General features: G+C 37.4%; 1 protein-coding gene across 1 annotated transcript in view; it reads left to right on the top strand.

Moving 5' to 3' along the window:
• The first annotated feature begins 13,811 nt into the window (after window positions 1-13,811).
• The window catches only part of ncanb (neurocan b), an 88,402-nt gene continuing 81,685 nt past the window's right edge, over window positions 13,812-20,528 (top strand). The window contains exon 1 of the mRNA XM_077716729.1: window positions 13,812-14,116. The gene's annotated coding sequence lies outside the window, so the exon portion shown is untranslated. The remainder of the gene's footprint in view (window positions 14,117-20,528) is intronic.

The following is a 20,528-nucleotide window of genomic DNA, read 5'->3' as shown; positions in this document are numbered from 1 at the left end:
AAATTTAACCACATCATAATTTAACATCAGTACAACAAAAGTAGAACAATACAAAATAACAGTAAAATGTAAATAATTTGCTGCCTTACGGATTATGAAAAAGAGTTAAAATGGCACCCTTATGACTTAGAACTGGTCCTAATTGCATGGATCATGAAAAATCCCCCTCATTTACAAAGTAGAAAATGAGCCTTTTCTCTTCCTGCTTTGTTTCATTTACCTCAACTTTAGTGCTGATGTTGCAAGAAGTTAGGGAAGAAATTTACAAAAAACTAAACAGCCCCAAAGAAAGCACAATGCTCTTTGAGACGCTCTCCTCCCCAGCGAGTCCTGACATTTATTCTCCAATGACATCATTAGAGCGGCAAAAGCTGGAGGCAACCATTGCTGCTCAGCACAGTGCATTATTTAAATAAACCGCTATACGTGTTGACAGCACGTGTGTGTGTGTTTGTGTGTGTGTTGTGTGTGTACTACATGTGGTTCTCAGGCCATAGAAAATGACCAATACGCACTGACTTTGTCATTTTGTTACAATTGTGTTTAAATACGTGTCAAGGTTCAAGAAAAGGCAGGTCGGATCATCATATTGTGTCCAGAAACTCTTTACTTCACGTATTTTCAAAAATAAATATTGTAGGTATTGTATGTCTTTAACAAATTGCTAAGATTTTGGTAGGATTTTGTTGTTTTTGTCTGCAGCCATTATCAATATGTTGATAATTTTTCCATTTTTACAATGTGGGTGGACCCTCACCCTTTTTTTTGTAAAAATAACCCAATGAAACTGAAAAATATTAAATCTTATTGCCCAGTATGCATTTTTCCGCTCTAAATCCTATTAATGCATTGGAAATGTGTTTTTACCGATTTTTGTAATGAAAAATATTAAATTTTGCCATTATTTGTGGAATTGCCACAAAAACTATGCAATTTTCCCCTAAAATTATGACGTTTAAAACATTTTCCGCACTTTATTATTTTTTTGTACATGTATATATTTTATATTTGTATCTATTTTTTCTCTTCAATGTCCATTCAACTTATACTCGTGCGACTTATAGTCCGAAAAATACTGTACTATAAGGACAATTGCTGCCATCAAAACAGGCTGGGACAAGTGAGTCTCAGGTCTTAAATGTTTTATGCCATTGCGGAATTCCCTGATTCACAAAAAGCAGAGTACAGCTTGTTGTTGGGGCTTTAACATGACCTCTTAAGGTGAAATTGTTTTTCTCTCCGGGTCGAGACTGAGCTTTTTGTTCGAATTAAAACTCGAGAAACAATAATGGGGGTTCAGGTTGAGACAATAAGTCGAGATTTGTGAGCAACATTATAGTTTTATTACTAAAAAAGCGTAGCACAGATGGCTGCTTTTGCCTTGAGAATACAGATGAACTTTTCTTAGGTCAGAATGAGTCATCGAAGCAGAGTGCCAGGAAAAGAGCTTTGGTCCTCTGAGGAAATCTCCAGTTGCAGAGAAAGAAGTACGTTAGAATAGTTCAGGACATACTTACAGTGTACTGTATGAAAATAGTAACACTGTGCTAAAGTATTAATCTGGAGTGATTTAAGACTTTATCAATGATATTCCCTTTGGTCCTTCTTGTTGCTGTGTTATCATGCCTTCCCTGTAAAACTGATTTTAAAATTTCAGTTTTAAAAGATCATTTTCGGGGAGTTTTGTATACTTGTCAACCTGGGCCAATTGCTCCTCTTATTAATGATTGCAATTAACCTTATTGAGTGATAATAAATTGGTATGACGCTGACAGCTTGACTGTCTGGTTACATTGCTTGCTGACACGCTATATTATATCGTGAAAAGGCGGATTTGTGAAAGGGATATAAACGCAGGGCAATACTAGCAGTTGACAATGACGTTTTTGTCTGTAAAATGAGATAGGTTTTACAAAAAAACAACATTTTTTTCTCCAAATAAAAGTTGTTATATGAACGTATAAGTTGACAGGTATAGTGTGGCCATAGCGTAATTCCACCAGTTTAGTTAATAGTTTGAACCAAAACATCCCCCGTGAAAACGGAGGCAGAAAAATAGTAGTTTTAAAAAGCCTTGCCATAAAGATGATGTCATAGTGGGAGTGAAGACTTTGCACACGTTTTTTACAGATTCGAACATCAATCCAAAGTCTTGTGGCCTCCCAACTTTGGCATCCGCTTGTGTAAACTGTTTGTCTGTGTGATGAAGCCCAGACTGCAGAGGACGTGCCACATTATTTTTTGTGGGGTATTGGCTTTTCCACGTGGCAGACTCAGCGAAGCATCAGACATATCGCTGTGGGTGGGGGGGGTTGTTGTTGTTGTTGTGTGTGTGTGTGTGTGTTATCCAGCTCAGCTGCCATCGTTGACAGTACCGCTTCCCTTCTTGCTTGGCTTGCCTTAAAAAAAACATAAACTGAAATGTACAGAGTCATTTTTGAAGAGAACAATGGTGGAATGGCATTGACTGGAACAAGGACTTCAGTTTTGTTTCATCAGTATCGTCCATCATAGTCTATTTTTGACTCTCACAGTGCATAAAGTGCTTTAACGCTTGCTGTGGACATCCATAATGCCTGCTTCTGTCATCAATTTGCTGGCCTCATTCCTTCACCAGCACTATTTGCACTGCAAGTCACACAGTATACACTAAATGCCAAGAGTGAGGAGTTGTTGTCGATGGTTTGTTGACAGGGTTAGAAAGCCTTAGTTACTAACTCAGCCAAATATATTGTAGCTCTATTCCGGAATGACAATGTAACCACAACTCCCGTTCTTGGTGTCAATTCAAAGCACTTTTTTTCTATTGTCAATAGGAAAGCCATTGGTTTGTGGATTGTTGCATTCATAAATCTCGTCAGTGAACCCCTGCCTATTCGCATTCCGCTAAGTACATTTTTAGTTGTATTTTTTTGCATGAAAATTGCACTTCTGAATCACAAAAATCGAGCATAGTGATGTGATACGCATTCAGAGTGCAAAACATTCCTCCATAGTCCCTGTTTTGCTTCAGATTCTTTTTTTTTGGCACTTAATCCAATCTTGGTTAAATTTAGCCACTTTACATTGCAAAGAAATCATGCAGTAGACCCTCTGTTACTGCAAATGTTGTTGTTTACCATTATAATGTGTTAATGAGGTTTTTTTTTTTGTTTCCTGAAGTGCTACTTCTACTAATGAAATGTTATTCCACTCAAACTTTACATTAACTCAATGTTCTCAAAATGCAGAGTATATTACCTAAGGGGAAAAGCAAACAATGTGGACAACTATTGGATGTAATATTCTGAAAAATACTTTTTTTTGCTTATATGTTAAATCTCTAGTCCAGAATGATTTTACTCCCTCATTTCCACATTTTCTCATTATATCTAAGAGCATGTAAAAGTCACGTTGCTGCTGGCCATCTTCCAAAGCATAACATCTCATTGGCTAATTTCCCCATCATCTGTCGCCCCCTCGTCAGTTTCCTGCACTTTCTTAATGAGATGCTTGCTTAGCAAACTGTAGTTAATCCATCACTTGCTAATTACTTATCACTGTTTTCTTTGGAAATGGGCGTAGAAGCATGACAATTAGTCAATATTTGCAAAAAAACGTGCCTAGCAAATTTTTTGGAGCCATTATTTAACAAGTAACTATTGGATAATATGGCAATATTATCATATTTTAAACAGTGATTCAATGAATGTCACGACTAAGCGACGGGCTTCTGTTATTTAGTAAGCTATAACTATATAAACTTAACAGTCCCTAAATTAATAAAAATACCTTAAGAATTTATGTTAATGTAAATCATCATCACAATACTATACCTTAAGATGATTTTTGAATATGGTTTTAGAAAAAAAAAGAATCAAAATGTTCCTAAAAGTACATTTATATCAATTTAATTCTGAAACATAATTTACCGCTAAAGTAAGCATATTTTTGTTTTTTATTTGAACATAGAGCGTTGATTATAACTTTTTCTGTTTTTAGTGCAGACTTTTATTAATGCAAACCATTTTAGTTCCGAACCTGCTTGAATGCAAAATTCTAAATATTAAAAAAATATTAAAATAAAATAAAAAGCATCTTAAAGGGTATCTAGTACTCTATTAACTAACAACATTTTTTTTAGGTCAAAACATAAGCTTTCAGAGTCAAAAAACAGAGAAAAAATCATGTAAAAACCAATAAGTCAAAAAACTAAGAAAAAAGTCATGTTAAAAGTAATACTCATAAAAGAAGGAATTTTAATGAGTTGATTTCAAATATAGTGTTTTTTTGTAGATATGAAAAATTGCTTTTCTAAAGCGAAAATACAAAGAACATGAAGACATTGTTTCTTCTTGCGAGGTGACTAGATGTTATTAAGCTTCATTAACATTTCGTCACGTTGACGACCGGATGACAGCGTCGCCTACAAATATTTAACACATTATCTGCTCCAGGGGAAAACAGAGCTGAAAGTGTCGACAATATTGGTGCACAGGGTGTGATTTCATTTGATCAAACTCTTTGGTCGCCATCCAAGCCAGGAGGGAGGGGGCAGGAGGAGCTGCAGAATCGAGTTGGGGCTGTTTAAGCTGCCAGTACAAACGCATGCCAGCGATGCTACAAAATATTGCGAAAGAATGTTGCTACAAAGAATAAATACATAAAAATAGACAAAATTAATTTAGCAATTATCATTTCAATCTTTTCAAACAAAGATTGTAACTGCCTTAATGGCTGGATTAAATGTCCTTATTTAAAGTGATGGTGTACGCTAATTTTTTAATGCTTATTTCAGGTAATTCATTTTTGTATTTAGTGTTGTAGACTTTAATAGCTATTTATGGATATTTCATAGTCTGGATTACAGGATTACATACGAGAGGTTTTGCTGTATGGGCCGTAGTTTGCCCATGTCTGTTCTAAAGGATTACACTATTTATCAATATTTTTTTAATTATTCTATTCTATAGTTGCCTAACTAATATATTCATCCAGATCAATGTATTGCTACAGCCTAATAATTATGCATTTGTAAAAAATAGATTTTATTGAGGAAAATATTTGTGGCTTGGTACAAATAGCAAGAAATTACAAATAAAAACCTAAAAAAAAGACTTAAAGTCGAAGACAAGATCAAGTAGATGAGCCAACTCCATCTATTCCATCAACACTATTATAGATTTCATTAAGAGCAGCTTATGTTCCTTAACTCTCATCAACATAAGATTTAATGACGCAACTCCTCTTTTGTCCTCATTGTACGGTAGTCATGCCACGATGCTTAATGTCCATTTACGTTATTTGAAGAGGACAAAACAGCTCAATGGCCCATTGCCTCTGGCTGCAAAAGCCTTTTGTGCAAAATCCTGCTCCGTATTGTGCTTGTTCTCCAGTTGGAAACATCAATAAACATCAAGCCACAGCCTATTCTTCCTACCCCCCTTGTTAGAAAGCCTCCAACGGGGGTCCAGCGTTTACCAAGGATCCATCCCTTTGTCTCCACACCTCCACAGACCCTTACTCTCACTTCAGCTTCATTCATTATAGATCACCTGGCCCCACCTGCAAGCCGTCATTAAACCCTAATTTTACGTTTCTATTGCCGGGATGGGGGTCTTTGCTCCACCGGGGGCCCCCCGATTCTTCCTCCAGGCCATACACAATTCATGAAAAAAAAGAGGAATGAATAAAAAATCTTCCTATTTATTAGGAGAATTTATGGGTTAAGTGTTTGGATGACAGTTCCTCAGCAGTTGTTTTGAGTCATGTCATGTCGTATTAAATATGCCTGAGAACCGAGGAAATTGTAATTCAGCACTCGGTTTATGCGAGTAAGAAATTGCCCACTGGAATTCATTGTGGTCTTTTTACCAAGCGTGTCTTGTTGTATATTGTATTATTATAATTATGGTTTCTTTTGTACATGATTGGACTCGTTCATTAGGTTTCTGATTGACTAAAATGGCTAATAAGGCTAAATGGCCAATTCATATTTTCTAATGTTATTCTTTGAGAGCCATTCTCCGAATTTAAAAGTCAAAATACGTAAAAATGACTGCCTATGTTTTTAGTAATTTCACCACTTTTAAAGTGGAAAAAACTACTTTTGACATTCTTATGCAGTTGTTAATTAATAAGAGTATGCATTCCAGAAGAGTCTAATGCAGGGGTGTCCAAACTTTTTGCAAAGAGGGCCAGATTTGGTAAGGTGAAAATGTGTGCGGGCCGACTTTTAGCCTGACATTCTTTGAACCATTAACATTAAATGCAAATTAACTTTTTGGGATTTTTTTTAATTACAAATGGCATACTTTTACATTTTTTTTACATTTAGGTTTTTACCGAAATCACAAACCACAAAAAAATAAGAAAACTATCAAGGATATCTAAGTTCATGTGAAACATCACATATTATTCACTATTATATGCTCACTGTAGGAACAGTGCTGAAAACAAAACAATGATCACTGCATATTCAAACTGTGATTTTGACCATCACAAAAAAAATAATGAACTGAGATTTAAGAATTTATTCAACTCAGAGGACTTAACAAATATCTTGCCTGCACTAATGTGAAGGGTGATACTGGGATCTTTACTGCAGTATGTAGTCCAGGTCTTCTTTGCACGCTAACGAGAAAAAGTCAAACTCAGTTCCTTTTGCCTCTAACTGTCTCTTAATATCTAATGAAACGTCTTCAATTCTCCGTGCCACAGTATTACGAGCCAGGCAAATATTGGCAAACTCTTGCTTCTTCGCGGGACAAATTTTCTCAACCATTTTCATTACACAGTCTTTAATAAATTCACCGTCACTGAAAGGTTTGCAGTGCTTTGCAATTAGCGTTGCCACTTCGTAGCTTGCCTTTGTGGCATTTTCATTTGACTCACGGGCTCTTGTGAAAAAGCTTTGCTGTGCCGTTAAAACAGCTTCCAGTTGCTTCACTTTTTCACCGCGTTCGTTCCCAGTTAGCTTGTCGTAGCTAGCATGTTTCGTCTGGTAGTGCCTCTTAATGTTGAATTCCTTGAAAACAGCCACAGTCTCTTGGCAAATTAGGCAGACACAGTTGTTTCGTATTTCAGTGAAAAAATACTCAAATTTCCACTTCTCCTGGATGCGGCGGCCCTCCCGGTCAACTTTCCTTTTTTTGTTTACATGTCAGAAATGGGCTGGGCTGAAACAATGACGCAAGGGTCACGGCGGCCAGAGTGCGGCCACAGGGCTACTGCCATCTTCTGGTGAAGTGAAAAATAGCTTTTTGTACACATTTATTTTATACTGTGGTCAACAGTGCTGGCGGGCCGTGTATTATTGATTTCATGATAGAGGCCGTGGGCCGGTCAAAATTTGTCCTCGGGCCTTATTTGGCCCGCGGGCCGGACTTTGGACATGCCTGGTCTAATGCAAAATAAGGAAGATTAAAGCAGCTTTAGATGTTATATCTGGTTTCCATATTTTATTGCACAGGTTAGTGTAGGGCCAGATCCACCCATCACAAAAGCCACATGTGGCTCCCGAGCCATAGGTTCCTTAATCCTGTTCTAGGGAGTTAGCGCTATGTAAGAATGTAAATTTGATAGGGATTTTGTGGTTGTCAACAGTTTTTTTTAAATGGCGATTCTTTCCTTTAAGATTTTGTTGATTAAGGAATATAGTATTTGGTGGGGATAAATGTCAGTATTAAACTCTTAACTCAAGAACTTTTTCATTTAATGCAGATTTTTTAATTTATGTTCATAGTGTGGATACACTTGCCATTTTAACTGCAGTTGAAATCATCAAAAAATATATATATATATAATTGGGCTTTTCGAAGATATTTTTAAAAATGATTAATTTGCTAACTTGCTGTTTTTGATAGCTATCCATTCTTTAGAGAAATATTTGGACATTCATCGCATGTCAACGGTTGATATCTAACCTTTGAAAATAACAAATGAACTGGAAAATGCAGGTGAGCGCTTTGATCGCTGTTCAGATTGTGCTGTCAAAGCATATACTTAACAAATAGCCCGTGCTGAATACTTGAATACTCACTGCACCTAGAGTAGATGCCCTTGTCCACCCATCCAAAAACAACGCAAGACTGGGGTGAACATGCAAAGTAGATCTGTATTGATAAAAAATAAGTGATGTCCTGCTCCTGTTTGTTTTGGAACAGTGACTTGCAAATCATGATTTAAGTTATATTCACTTTTTTTTTTAAATGCATGGCTACTTTTGAATTTCTTGTGCATCAGGAAAACACAAAAAAGTGTTTGATGTTTTTTACAAGATGAATATAACGCAAAGCCATGAGCTGAGGAGGTTCTAAATTGGTTTGGATTCTTTTTTATTTATGAGTCGGTAGCAAATATATGTTTTTTCTTTCTTATTGCTTTCATACATGGCATTACTTCCAATACATTGTGCGTCTTGTATGGAAAAAAATGTACTTTTATAGACATAAGTGGAAGATTTTCTAAAATATTTGGGAGTGCACGGACATATTGATGAATCTCAAAGAATGCATTCAATAAATCCATTTAGTCCTTTTTAAAGCACCTTTCCAATTTAGCTGAACATTCATTTCACTCCATAGTATCTCATGCCTTTTTCAATCCGTTAGAATTATTCCTAGTGTTCCAGCCTTGGCATGCTCCATTGTTCCATTCTTTTCCTCTCTTTGCCCTCTGACCCCTCGATCCCCCCCACCCTCCATCAGGTAATGTAATCTCGGCCTTCAATCAGGCAACGGATGACAAATGAGTGAGTGCAGTTGTTGATTGCCTTTTAGTGCTCATGCCTGTCGTACGAGCATCACTCAGCTGTGGAGTCTCAATCAGTGCTTGTAACCTCAAAAACCTCTAACTACATTCTTATTTTTTTTTCTCCAAAACCACCTCCCCCACCCACACATACCCCTGCGGTTGCTTGCCTGTGTTTCCAACCACAAGCCAATTTAATAAAAAAAAAATGTCTGCAATTATCCAAGAGAGCATCCCCTTTTTTCTGCTGCCCTTTTGCCCAATTAGCCTGCTCAATCCACACCTTGGGGGTACAGTCTTGCAATGACAATTACATTGTTATTGACCTGTAATGCGGAATGATAATTGATTCAAATGACGTGTCTTTGCAAATCGGGCTTTATCGCTTCCCCTCGTTCAAGGTTGACTTGATTTTACTGCTCTTTAATTGACCTTGTTGGCGCTCGGCAGGCGAGCCACGCCGAGACGATGGCGCGTTCAACACAAACCCCATCTCTCATCTCTCTCTACACTTTCCATTATGGACATTTTAAGAGATAAGCATATGAAAAAAGCCTCTATTGAATAAATGGGAAAAATACCCAGCTTGGTTATACTGATGAAAAACACAGTTTTTTGTTTTCATTACTAAAATATCATCATATCTATTTAACACGTTAGCTGGTAAAGGTTTTGACTTTAACTTAGGATTGTGTTATAAAATGAGGAATTATATACATGCTATTTTCCCTTCCATACTGACCCAGTTCAGTCAAATATTTACCTAAGAATCAGTGTTTGTGAAGATATCGAACACAACATTATTTAAGTGATTGTAAATCCCAACTGCATTGCTGTGCTTTTGCATTTAATAATAATAAAATAATAATAATCGGACATAGGCGGTAGGAGGCAGATCACCGCCCAACGTCTTTTTATATTACCTCACCCCAAAGTTATTACACAGAAGGGATTGTGTGTTGTGTTACCGCAAGTTTAGAGTCCTGATTTCAGTCATTGTCCAGACTTAAAAACTATAGAGCATGTATTTTGCCTCTATGAGATTAAAGGGTGTGCAAATAATGTGTATAATTGATTTGGGTAGCTACATTGATTGGTTTAGTGCAAACCTATTGAAATTGATCAAAATGCAAACTATTGCTTTGTATCAATAGAACAGATTGATATTCGATCAAATGTGATGTGATTCAGCAAAAAAATATGTTTGGGTGAAATAGTTGTTTATAGTCTATGCATATTTTCAATGTAAAATAGTATGGAATGTCTTGAACTGAATCGAAACATGGCATACTTTGTAATTTTGGCAGATATATCGGTTTCCAAAGTTTTTGGTTTACTAAAAGAAAGTTAATCATCATGATTTGGGGGATCTGTATTGTTAGAATGCTGCATCACTTTCCTCAGGGAGATGGTTTGTCATCTTCATTCTAGATGTTTCTGATTTCTGGGCTGTTTTGCTTGCTTGTTGTTGTCTTTACCTGATTTATTCCGCCTTCGGGATGCTGTCTATGTGCAAATAAAGCCACTATATCAGATGGGTATAACTCAAGAGTAAACTATATTCCTTGCTTGGAAAATGAAACCTGTCTGGGTCAAACATGATTAATTATTCTGGTGGGATTTAGGGGTGGTTGGATGGTATTTTTTAATTAGCTACTTTTTCCATGGGATTAATTCCCTTTAGTGTTTGTATAATTAAGGCATTAAGAAAATGCATAAAACTCCAGTCAAAAAAACACTTCCAAGCAAAGCGTTGGTTTTAAATCCCAAACCGTCACATCAAGTACACGTTTAATCCGAGTGGGATGTACTGACTTCACAAAATACTTTTCAAAGAGCTGGGATTTGAATAGATACACCTTTTAAAATTAATTTATTATTTTTAGCATCTTGTTTTAGAAAGATAAACTCTTCTCAATACATAACTTTTGTGGTATCATCGTTCGACTAATATAAAAATAAGCCCAGCAAAATTTTATTGATTTGCTTAGCGCGTTGGCCCTGTAGTTCAGAGATCGAGGGTTCGATCCCAGGTCCCACATCCCCAAAACATCTATGGTAGGCTAGTTGAGCACTTTAAATTGCCTGGAGCTTTTAATATGTCCATTTTTTTTGCCTTCAGGGTGTACCCTGCCTGGTCCCCGTAATTAAGTGAGGTAGGCTCCAGCACCCCCTGCGAACATTGTGTGGATTAATGTTACGGAAAATGAACAAGAGAAAAAAGTTTGAGATATTTTGACATACTCTTTTTAAACAGACATACTTTGCTGCTTTCCAGTTCAGCACCATGGACAGCTCCAGTTGCTCAACTGACCATTACAGTGTCAAAATGTGGGCAATCATCCTCATTGAAAGAGTTATGTTAGTTAATGCAAGCAAAAATATAACAGAGTAGAAAAACTCCTTGAAGCAGAGAAACAAAAGGCGTTGCTCGTCTGCAAGCAAGCAAGCAAGCAGGCATGCAAGCATGTAGGCCCTCCTGGGGGATCATTATACTTTCTATGCTACAAAGCGCCTCCTTGCTCTCTATGTTTGACAACGCTGCTTTTGCCAGATCTTTTAACTGGATTGCTCCTTTGACGCTCTCTTTTTAACAAGGAAGACTTGTACACATTTTCAGTGGGGGACTGTCTCTATGCTGGAATGAAATATTGATAATAAACTACAGATGTCTGAGCTAATTGTGTGTGAATGCCGGGAGATGGCAGCACGGGGGAATTCTAAAACTCCAGTTTTTTGGAACTCGGCTACCCTCACGAAGGTCACGGGGATGCTGGAGATGAACCCAGCTAATTACGGGCAAGAGCAGGGTACATTTTTTGAACGGGTCGCCAGCCAATCGGAGGACAAAATAGACTATCAGTCAGACTACGCTGTGTTTTTTGGGGTAATTTTTACCAAAAATAGTCATATTCTTAATAAAAGGTGAACTAGGAGGGACAGCAGTGAACATCAGAGTCGTGATAGATATCTAATCCATTACAATTTGGCGGTATCATTGCATTTCAACCCTCCACATTCAAATGGATTGGCCGTCTGTCACCATCAGTGGCATCACAACCTTTGTTTTATGAAGCAACTCAACAGAACATGAAATCTTACATAAAATATGGCACAGTCACATGCATGAAAGGCAAGACAATCTGATTAGCTGTTGTAAAACCATAAATATTTTTGAAAAAGAGACTGCAAAGCCAAATTTAACACATTTTAGTCTGCTTAACTAGTCACATTTGATGTTAATAGTTGTGTGTTCTGTTAATTGGACGTGGAAGCATGTTTAGAACCGTTTTATCCAGTACTTACACGCTAGTTAATTGTCATTTTGTCAGTGATTAATTAAGTGATTGAATAACATATGCAAGTGGGAGTGGTAGCTTTGGTGATTTATCCAATTTAGTAAGACTGAGGAATCAGACTAAGTAGGATAAGACATGACAACATTACAAAAAGTCTGTAAAGGTCAGTTTAAAGAAGTGATTTTAAAAACAACATTGATTTTTGCATGTCTTCAGTCAAATGTTGGAATCAATTCTATAGCTATCTGCAAGCCAATGTTAAAAAAAGCTTAAATAAGATGGATTCAAAGTTATCTGTTTCTGATATTCAGAAGTCTTGCTGTTATATCTTAACTAATGAGAGGAGAGAGTGATTTGTTATTGCAAGAAGTAGCATTACAGTATTTTTTCTTTTAAACAGGGTAATATATGTGAATTTTTTTGGTCAGTATTGATTTCATTTTTGATATGTGAATATGGTAACAGCATGACTGCATGATTATTTATGTGGGATGTGAAGGTGGAATATAAATGGAAATTTACCAAGGTTCATAGAAGTGTTTGAGCAATTTTATTCGCAAAGGTACAAGACCTGGATTTAATAATTTGCATGCTGAACAAAATTATTTAGCTTTTGTTCCAGACAGCTTCTCTATATTTTTTATTTGCTTGGTGTTTTTTAAAATATTTTTTTCCTTTTGTGTCGTAATATCAAATTATTCTGTCAAGATTTTATACTATGATTGTACCTCAGTTTACACGTTCGGATTAAGATGAAGCAATTTTTTGTCATTGCGCTGATAACCAAAATATGAGTTCCTATCTTCACAGTAACAAGCAGATAAAATAGTTAAATCAGAGTATTTAACCAAAGCACATAAGTCACAAAATCTATGACATTCTATTGCATCATATTAGTATAATATGTTTATGTACAATACATTACTGCACTACACTTATTTCCATTGCTTCTTTCTTTCAGTCTATGTCAAAAGTTCATTTCTTCTCCACCTTTCTTGACTTTGAGCCTCATATTTTGGACTTTTCTAACGTAGTTTTTGTATGACATACCTTTTTTATTATTAGCATTTTGCATTAAAAGTACTGATCTGCATTTTAGTCCTCATCTTGCCTTTACAACCTGCCTCAATGTGACAGTGACCGGACGTTTGGTCGCCGTTTTTTTGGTCCCTTTTGGTCGTCGGTCAAATGTACTTAGATATTAAACTGTACTTAGCTATTAAACTCTCTCTCATGAATATAATTTTGAGTGCTGGTTTCAACAGTAAACTCTTTGTCACCGTTTGACCGGCGACCAAAGGGACCAAAAGACCAGTGACCAAAAGACTGGCGACCAAAAGACTGGCGACCAAAAGACTGGCGACCAAAAGACTGGCGACCAAAAGACTGGCGACCAAAAGACTGGCGACCAAAAGACTGGCGACCAAAAGACTGGCGACCACAAGACCGGCGACCAAGCGTCCGAGCACCCAACGTGACACGGACTGATAAATCACATCCCCATTCATTTCAATGGGGACCAATGAGTGCGTATCCAACCATCGCTGCATAATTTCCACTCCTAAGTGACTTAAGCAAGCAAACTCCACTTGATCTTTGATGCTAAAACTTGTTTTCTCTTACCCTCTGGTACCCTTTTTAGTCAGAAGCCCATCACCCCGACTCTCCTCCCACTTTCCTCCTCCTCTTTCTCCTCCTCCTCCTCCTACTACCGCTACCACTCATTAGAATACTGCAGCGTTCTCTTTTGTTCAGTAGCGCTCAGCTGCTGGAGAGGTGAGCACCGCTCCGGAGCTCTTCCTTTTTCTCTTCTTTTTCATCCCCATCCGCTCACTCGCTCTCCTCCTCCTCCTCTTCCCGGAGGAGCCCCCCCACCCCACTGCCACGGACTCCGCTCTACGGATAAAGACAAAAAGCGAGTGCGGCGTATTCATTTTTTTTTCTTTCCACACAGGCTTTTGACGACTTTTTCTTATTTTTCTGGATATCTCGTGGCTTTCTACCACTTGCGTCGCTACAAACGGCTTCAGGAAGGCTGCGAGCATCACGCCGCATTCCTACGGACCGGATCTCACCTAGGCTGAAAGGTAAGCTTGCGTTTAAGCCTCGGAGGGTTTCAAGATTGATGTTAGGGGTACTTGAAGAAGAAAAATGGGAAATCTTGTATAGGATGCATAGTTGTTTTTATTCCATGTATAGTTTTATGAAGATAATATAGACATTTGTTATTATTACTCCACTTTTTTCAATCCTTGTACAACTTTATCATGATAATGGCCAAATTTCAACTCCAACCAGCCTTTCATTTTCAATGAAGGACATTTCCATTGACGACAATGGAAATCTTTTTCTTATTGTACTTTTCTATTATGGGCAATGTTGGCTTGTTCAAACATCAAGATAAGATCTTCTTCATTCTCCAATGAGTTTAAACAGTTGACAAATGATCCTTTTCTTTTCATACTTAAAGCATTTTTCAAACATAGCCAATAAGAAAATGTTCAGTTCAAATATTGTTCACCTAAATTCTCACTTTTTCTGAGAAAAGTGACATTTTTGAAATATCATTTTTCCTCAATTTGTCATGTATATTCATACAATCAATGCCAACTTCAAATGTTCAATTCATACAGTATTCCAAAGTATAATATGCAGCAATATGCCATAACTGGGGTAACATTACATTTTTGACAATTTTTTCCAAAGTGTCTTCATTTTTGGATAATTAGCTTATAAAAACAACACAACCAGCAAAATATGTCAATTAAAAAAATAGCTTTAATATTTCATTTTTAAATAAACAGTGCATAGAAGGCTTGCTTATTGAACCATGTTGCTATTTGAAGTTCAACATTAACATTAGCCAAATATATCCATCCTTTGCATAGCATAGCATGAAGCTCAAGCAAAATTGGAAAATCCCATTTTATCTTATTAGGTTTATAACTTGAAAGCACAAAATTAACTATTGCAATTTCTTAGTTAAACCCCACTTTGGACAGTTTTTGTGGTATTCAACTCTACTCCATTTTTGCTTGCTTAGTGCACAATGGGCATTGTTATTTGCATGCATCTACCCTTGACCAAAGCCTGTATCTCCAGATCAGCTGCTCATTGATCAGAACTGGATTTAAATTGACCCTGCTTGAGCAGCCATTTGTGTGGCTTTGTTTGTGAGCGACCCATCTGTATCATAACATCCTTGGCTTCTTCAGCCCTCATGCATATTATAGAAGACCCTATGTTTGTCCATCCGGCTTTTGTCCGTGCTACAGATCAAAAGCCGCTGCTCCCTTTTTTTTGGTCATTGTTTTCACCAAATCTGCTCCTTTTGTGCCATACTACAACCCCACCCTTTCTGTATTTTCCGGATCAGTAATCGCTTAGTTTTGGTCCTGTCATGACACCTCCAAGAGGACTTGTGCTTCCATCCAATCCGTCCACTTCTCGGGTCTTTAAAGTATTATCTACTCTTGGCACGAGGTTGCGACTCTCATATATTTTTTTTCTTTTTCGGTGATGCCACGTTCTGCCTGGCTAACCTAAGCGCAGTCTGGAAACAGATAGGTGGATTCAATTTTACACTTGAGCCATGGCCAAAGCATGAAAGTAGACGCTGTGAAGATTTGATACTTCTACACATATGATATTATGTATGATAAACTTTGGCAAAAAAATTAGCTTTACTCCAACAGGAACAGTTTAGGAAGCTGGAAAGATAACTTGAGGTGTCACAATGGCTTTTGTGTGTGATAGATATTCATTGTTCTCCAAATTAAGGAGAGGATGAGTCAAAATAAGCAATATTTATAGATGAGTCAGATAGATTCAATGTTAATCTGATTAAAATGATGACTGACTTGAAGAACATGTCAAAAAAGGTCACATTTTTGTCTGAATATGTCTGATTTCCTCAATATTGGATTGGATAACTTTATTCATCCCGTATTCGGGAAATTTCATATTTATACAAGGTAATCGTTATTGAAATAATTGCTGATAGGTTAGTGACATAATCACTGTGTTAACCATCCTTCCGGAAAAAAAAAACCCTCAAAAGTAACCACAAAAAGTCTAATTGTTGCTCCATCTGATTGAAATTGTTCAAATTTACAACTTAATTTGAAACTGCCTATTTTTCCTCTTCAATTTTTTACATGCTATATAAAGGACATTGAAGTGTGCTTGTTTTCTTTAATTGTAAATGAGTAATCAAAAAAATCTTTCCACAAATAGAAAAAAACCTGAACTAATCTAATCTACTTTTCCACCCGGTGGGGCAGTGTTTCTATCAAAGCCTTGCTTCAGTTTTGGGCGGCGTAGGATCGATTCCGACTTGGTGCGAGCATGATGAATGAATGAAGAAAATAAACCCCTTCAATTGAATGGCTCATAGTTTGTCGTGAGTGTGAAATGCACTGATTTCCACTTGCTCACTAACTCATTGGCTTAATAACGCCAGTACTGACGGATCATTTGTTTGATAGACAGCTCAGTGCCCGGCCGGCCCCATTCCCAGCAGAGGGAGGGAGGAGAGGCTAGCTTTGCCTTGCCTCGTAGCGCATACACACGGCTCGAGCCATATTGATCCCGCTGTCGCCACCAGAGCCCAGCGAACGAGTAGTGCAGCTGAGCCAAAAAGACCCCCACACACACACCACCACACCATCATCCTTTACAGCTTGTGAATATTCATCAAAAGCCCCCTCCCCACACAGACAGAAGCGACCCCAAATGTATTATTCAAAGAAAGCATTTTGCCTATTAAATACTCTAAATAAATAATGGCATCTGGTAACTACGTGGTGTGCTGAATTAATGAAAGGCAAGCCGTGATTGGAAGAGGCTAACAGTGGGTGAGAGTGGGCTTTTTGGTGTTAGAGTTTGGAAATGGATTGAACTGTCCACAATCCTTCTGCTGCTGGCTTTTCTTTGTTGGGTGGATCAAGCTCCTGTTTTGATTTGCTTTCTCTTCCAAACCTGGATTGAAGTAACCCCCTCACGGGAGAAGCAAATACTATGGAGAGGTGTTTATTTTCCCAAATATGCTTGTGATTTTAGCCCTTCTTTGTCTTTGAGGATAAAACGTTCCCTTGGGTAGGCGATACACAGCAAAACAAAATCAGCAATTAGATCATGAATGTTTTGTGTATTATTACAGGGAATAGACAATTATGGTGATCTTGATGAAAACAGTAGATTAAAATAAAGGGGAGTTTTGCATTCATTTATTCTGAGAAAAAGATCTTGGACAGTAATGCTTGAAGGATGAAAACTTTATGTCCTAGCAATGTATGGAAATGAAAAAAAAAATATCTTGGGAAGCAGAGAAGAGTATTTACTAGTTATAGCTTCAGTCTATTTGGATATATAGCAGTAAATACATTGTAGTGGGTGTTGTACAATATTTATAGAAAGTGTAATACTGATGTGCTATTTAAGTGTTGATGTGCACGCAGATGGCGAGTGATTTTCTACTCTTGTGCCGCTAACTCTCACGAGGATGAGCGCATTTGTTGTTTTGAGACTGCAAGGGTTCCATTTGTAGCTGGACAAAGGGAATGAAATCCATTTTTTGTTGTGTTAAAATAAAGCTGCATGATTCTGTTTAGTAGGTTTTAGGTTTGGATCATGTTTATTATTAGGGTATGCTATTAGCCTTATAAGTATTTGAGGAAACATGTTTTGGTAAAATGATACTACTACTCATTATTTTGACTTACTGGATATATCTTGGGTTTAGCCCCAGGGGTGGGCAAACTTTTGGGCCCAGGGGCCATATTGACTTTAAAAATTTGACAGATGGGCCGGGTCAGCACAAGATATGATAACATATAAAAAAGTGCATCCGTTAACTGTACATATGAAACATAAACAGACAAAAAGGACTAAAGTATTAACATAGTCATCATTCATCATTAAAGTAAAAAGTATAAAGTACAAAGTAAAGTAAAAAGGAATGAATTAAGAAGTATTAAAATGTTATTTGAAAAAAAAGAGAGAGGGGCTGTAAAACACGAAAAACAAATAAGAGTGGACAGAACTACTGCCACTGGCTTCCGTGTGAAGGCGCCATCTTGGGAAAAAAAACATTATTTGATCGGCGGACCAGATTAAAAGGCCTAGCGGGCCGGATGTGGCCCGCGGGCCATAGTTTGCCCATCCCTGGTTTAGCCCTAAACATTATTTTTGCTTTGTGTGTTATTTTTCGGGGTGTTTTATCCGCTTGTCACTCCTTATTCACCCCCCATTGCAACAAATAAGACTTGACATTGAAGGCACCTGATTTTGTTGTGCAGTCTGCCCTGTTGGAATTTTATTTTTTACAATGTGGAGGGAGGCCCAGTTCTTGAGCCACAAGGACATTATTTACAAACCATAAACAGATTTTTAACCAGAGAAAACCAACGGCCGGCCAACTACGAGCAACATCATATTTATCAGGGAGGAAAGGAAGGTCATCATATAATTTGCATTTAAATCTATTCATCCTGCTCACGCTGAACTTCACATCCTTTTGAATTTGCTTGCTATATTTTTAATTGATTTCGGCTTTGTTTGACTTTCCGACTAATGAAAGCAGTATTTTCACGTTTAGGATCACAGGTTGTATTAGAGTTATATAAATGTAAATCAAAAGCTGTCTTACCAGGTCTTTCATTCAACCTTTGTGAATGCCCCCTTGACTTAATACAGTATTTAAAATAAAATAAAAAAAGTCTTTGTCTTTTGAGTCTCCTTCATTGGCTCCGGCAGTTGAAGGAATTCAGCCATTAAGTCAATTTACATGTATTTCAACGTGGCAGAGTAAAGTGCTGACATAATAAATCCCACACGTTCAATCAGGCAGCTTTAGATAGGCCCTGAATCTTGATATCTAATGGCAGCAACCTTAAGGTAGCTTATGTTATCTTTTTTTTTTATGAGAAGTTGGCCGGCTTTGCATTTTGAATTTCAACAACAACAATGCTCTTTAACCCACTTAAAATTTGTTGGAAGTCTGTGAATAATCAGAAAACATGACTGACATATTTCTAGCATTTTTTATAAGGCGGGGGTAGGGAACCTATGGCTCGAAAGCCATATATGGCTCTTTCCATGAGTGTATAAGGTTTTTAACTAACCTGAGAGGTAAACTGATTGATTAGCAACAGCATAACAATGTTGTCAAAATAATTCGGAGACTTTTTGTACTTTAAAAGTGGTGAAATGACAAAAAAAATCACACATTTTCATATATTTTTACTTTTCAATTCTGAGAATGGCTCTCAAGAAATAACATTATAAAATAAGAATTGTTTATGGCTCTCTCTGTCAAAAAGGTTCCCGAACCCCTGCTATAAGACATGTTGGGCTAAAGAAATTAATTCAGGTACATTTGATGCAATCAGATTAGTTATTGTTGATATCATCCAATACGCAAAACTGGATTCAATTTATCAGAATGTACTTCCAAGTTTTCTTACAAACAGTCCCCAAATACAAAGTATATATTTTTTCTTGCTGAAGTACTAAACCTGTTGTCACTTTGTAGTGGGTCCAGTTATTCCAGCTGGGCTTGTTTTGCTTTTCATGACATCAACAAGAAAATTGCACTTTTAAAAGACTCATTTCCATTCAAATAGCCTTTGAGACTTTTGTCCGTGCCAGGCAAGACGTGCAACTGCTTGCTTTTCAAATGAGGAAACACCCCTGCTGCCAATGGCTCTGCTCAACATGAAGGTCACCTGTCATTGTCGAGCTTCATCATTCCAAATAGGGAAGATGAAAAACCAGGTTTCTTTAGCTGGAAAATCCCCCTCTGTTCGTGATAGTCTTGCAATTTCAAAATGAACTGCAGGGGTTGTTTATCATTAATTCATTCATTCTCTGTAGCAAATGGATCGCGGGGGTGCTGAAGCCTATCCCATCCAACCTTGAATCGTGAGACGACCAACTTAACTATTCATGCTAGTGCTCGAACGTTTGGTCGCTGGTCTTTTGGTCGCTGCTCTTTTGGTCGCCACTCTTTTGGTCCCTTCTGGTTGCCGGTCAAGTGTACTTAGATATTAAACAGTTCTTAGATATTAAACTCTCTTTCTCTTTGATATTAAACTCTCTCTCTCTTAGATATTAAACTCTCTCTCTTAGATATTAAACTCTCTCTCTTAGATATTAAACTCTCTCCCATGAATATAATTTTGAGACGGTAAACTCTCTGTCACCATTTGACCGGCGACCAAAAGGGATCAAAAGACCGGCGACCAAACGTCCGGTCATGATTCGCGCTCACACTCATGTAGGGAAAATTGTGGGTGTTCAACCAGGGACCAACTAGGAAACACCTCGAGAAAACCCACACAGGCATTGGGAGAACAAGCAAATTCCACCTGGCATGGAACCATTCATTTTCAACACCCCTGAATTGGTATACAACCAAACAACATATGACAAGATGTGGTCTAGAATGGGTGTCATCATACACAACTTCAGAAAAAAAACCTTTACTTAAAATAATCC

The sequence above is a fragment of the Stigmatopora nigra genome, chromosome 5 (genome assembly GCF_051989575.1).
Source record: "Stigmatopora nigra isolate UIUO_SnigA chromosome 5, RoL_Snig_1.1, whole genome shotgun sequence".
Taxonomy (NCBI): domain Eukaryota; kingdom Metazoa; phylum Chordata; class Actinopteri; order Syngnathiformes; family Syngnathidae; genus Stigmatopora; species Stigmatopora nigra.
This window is presented reverse-complemented; position numbering and strand designations above follow the sequence as displayed.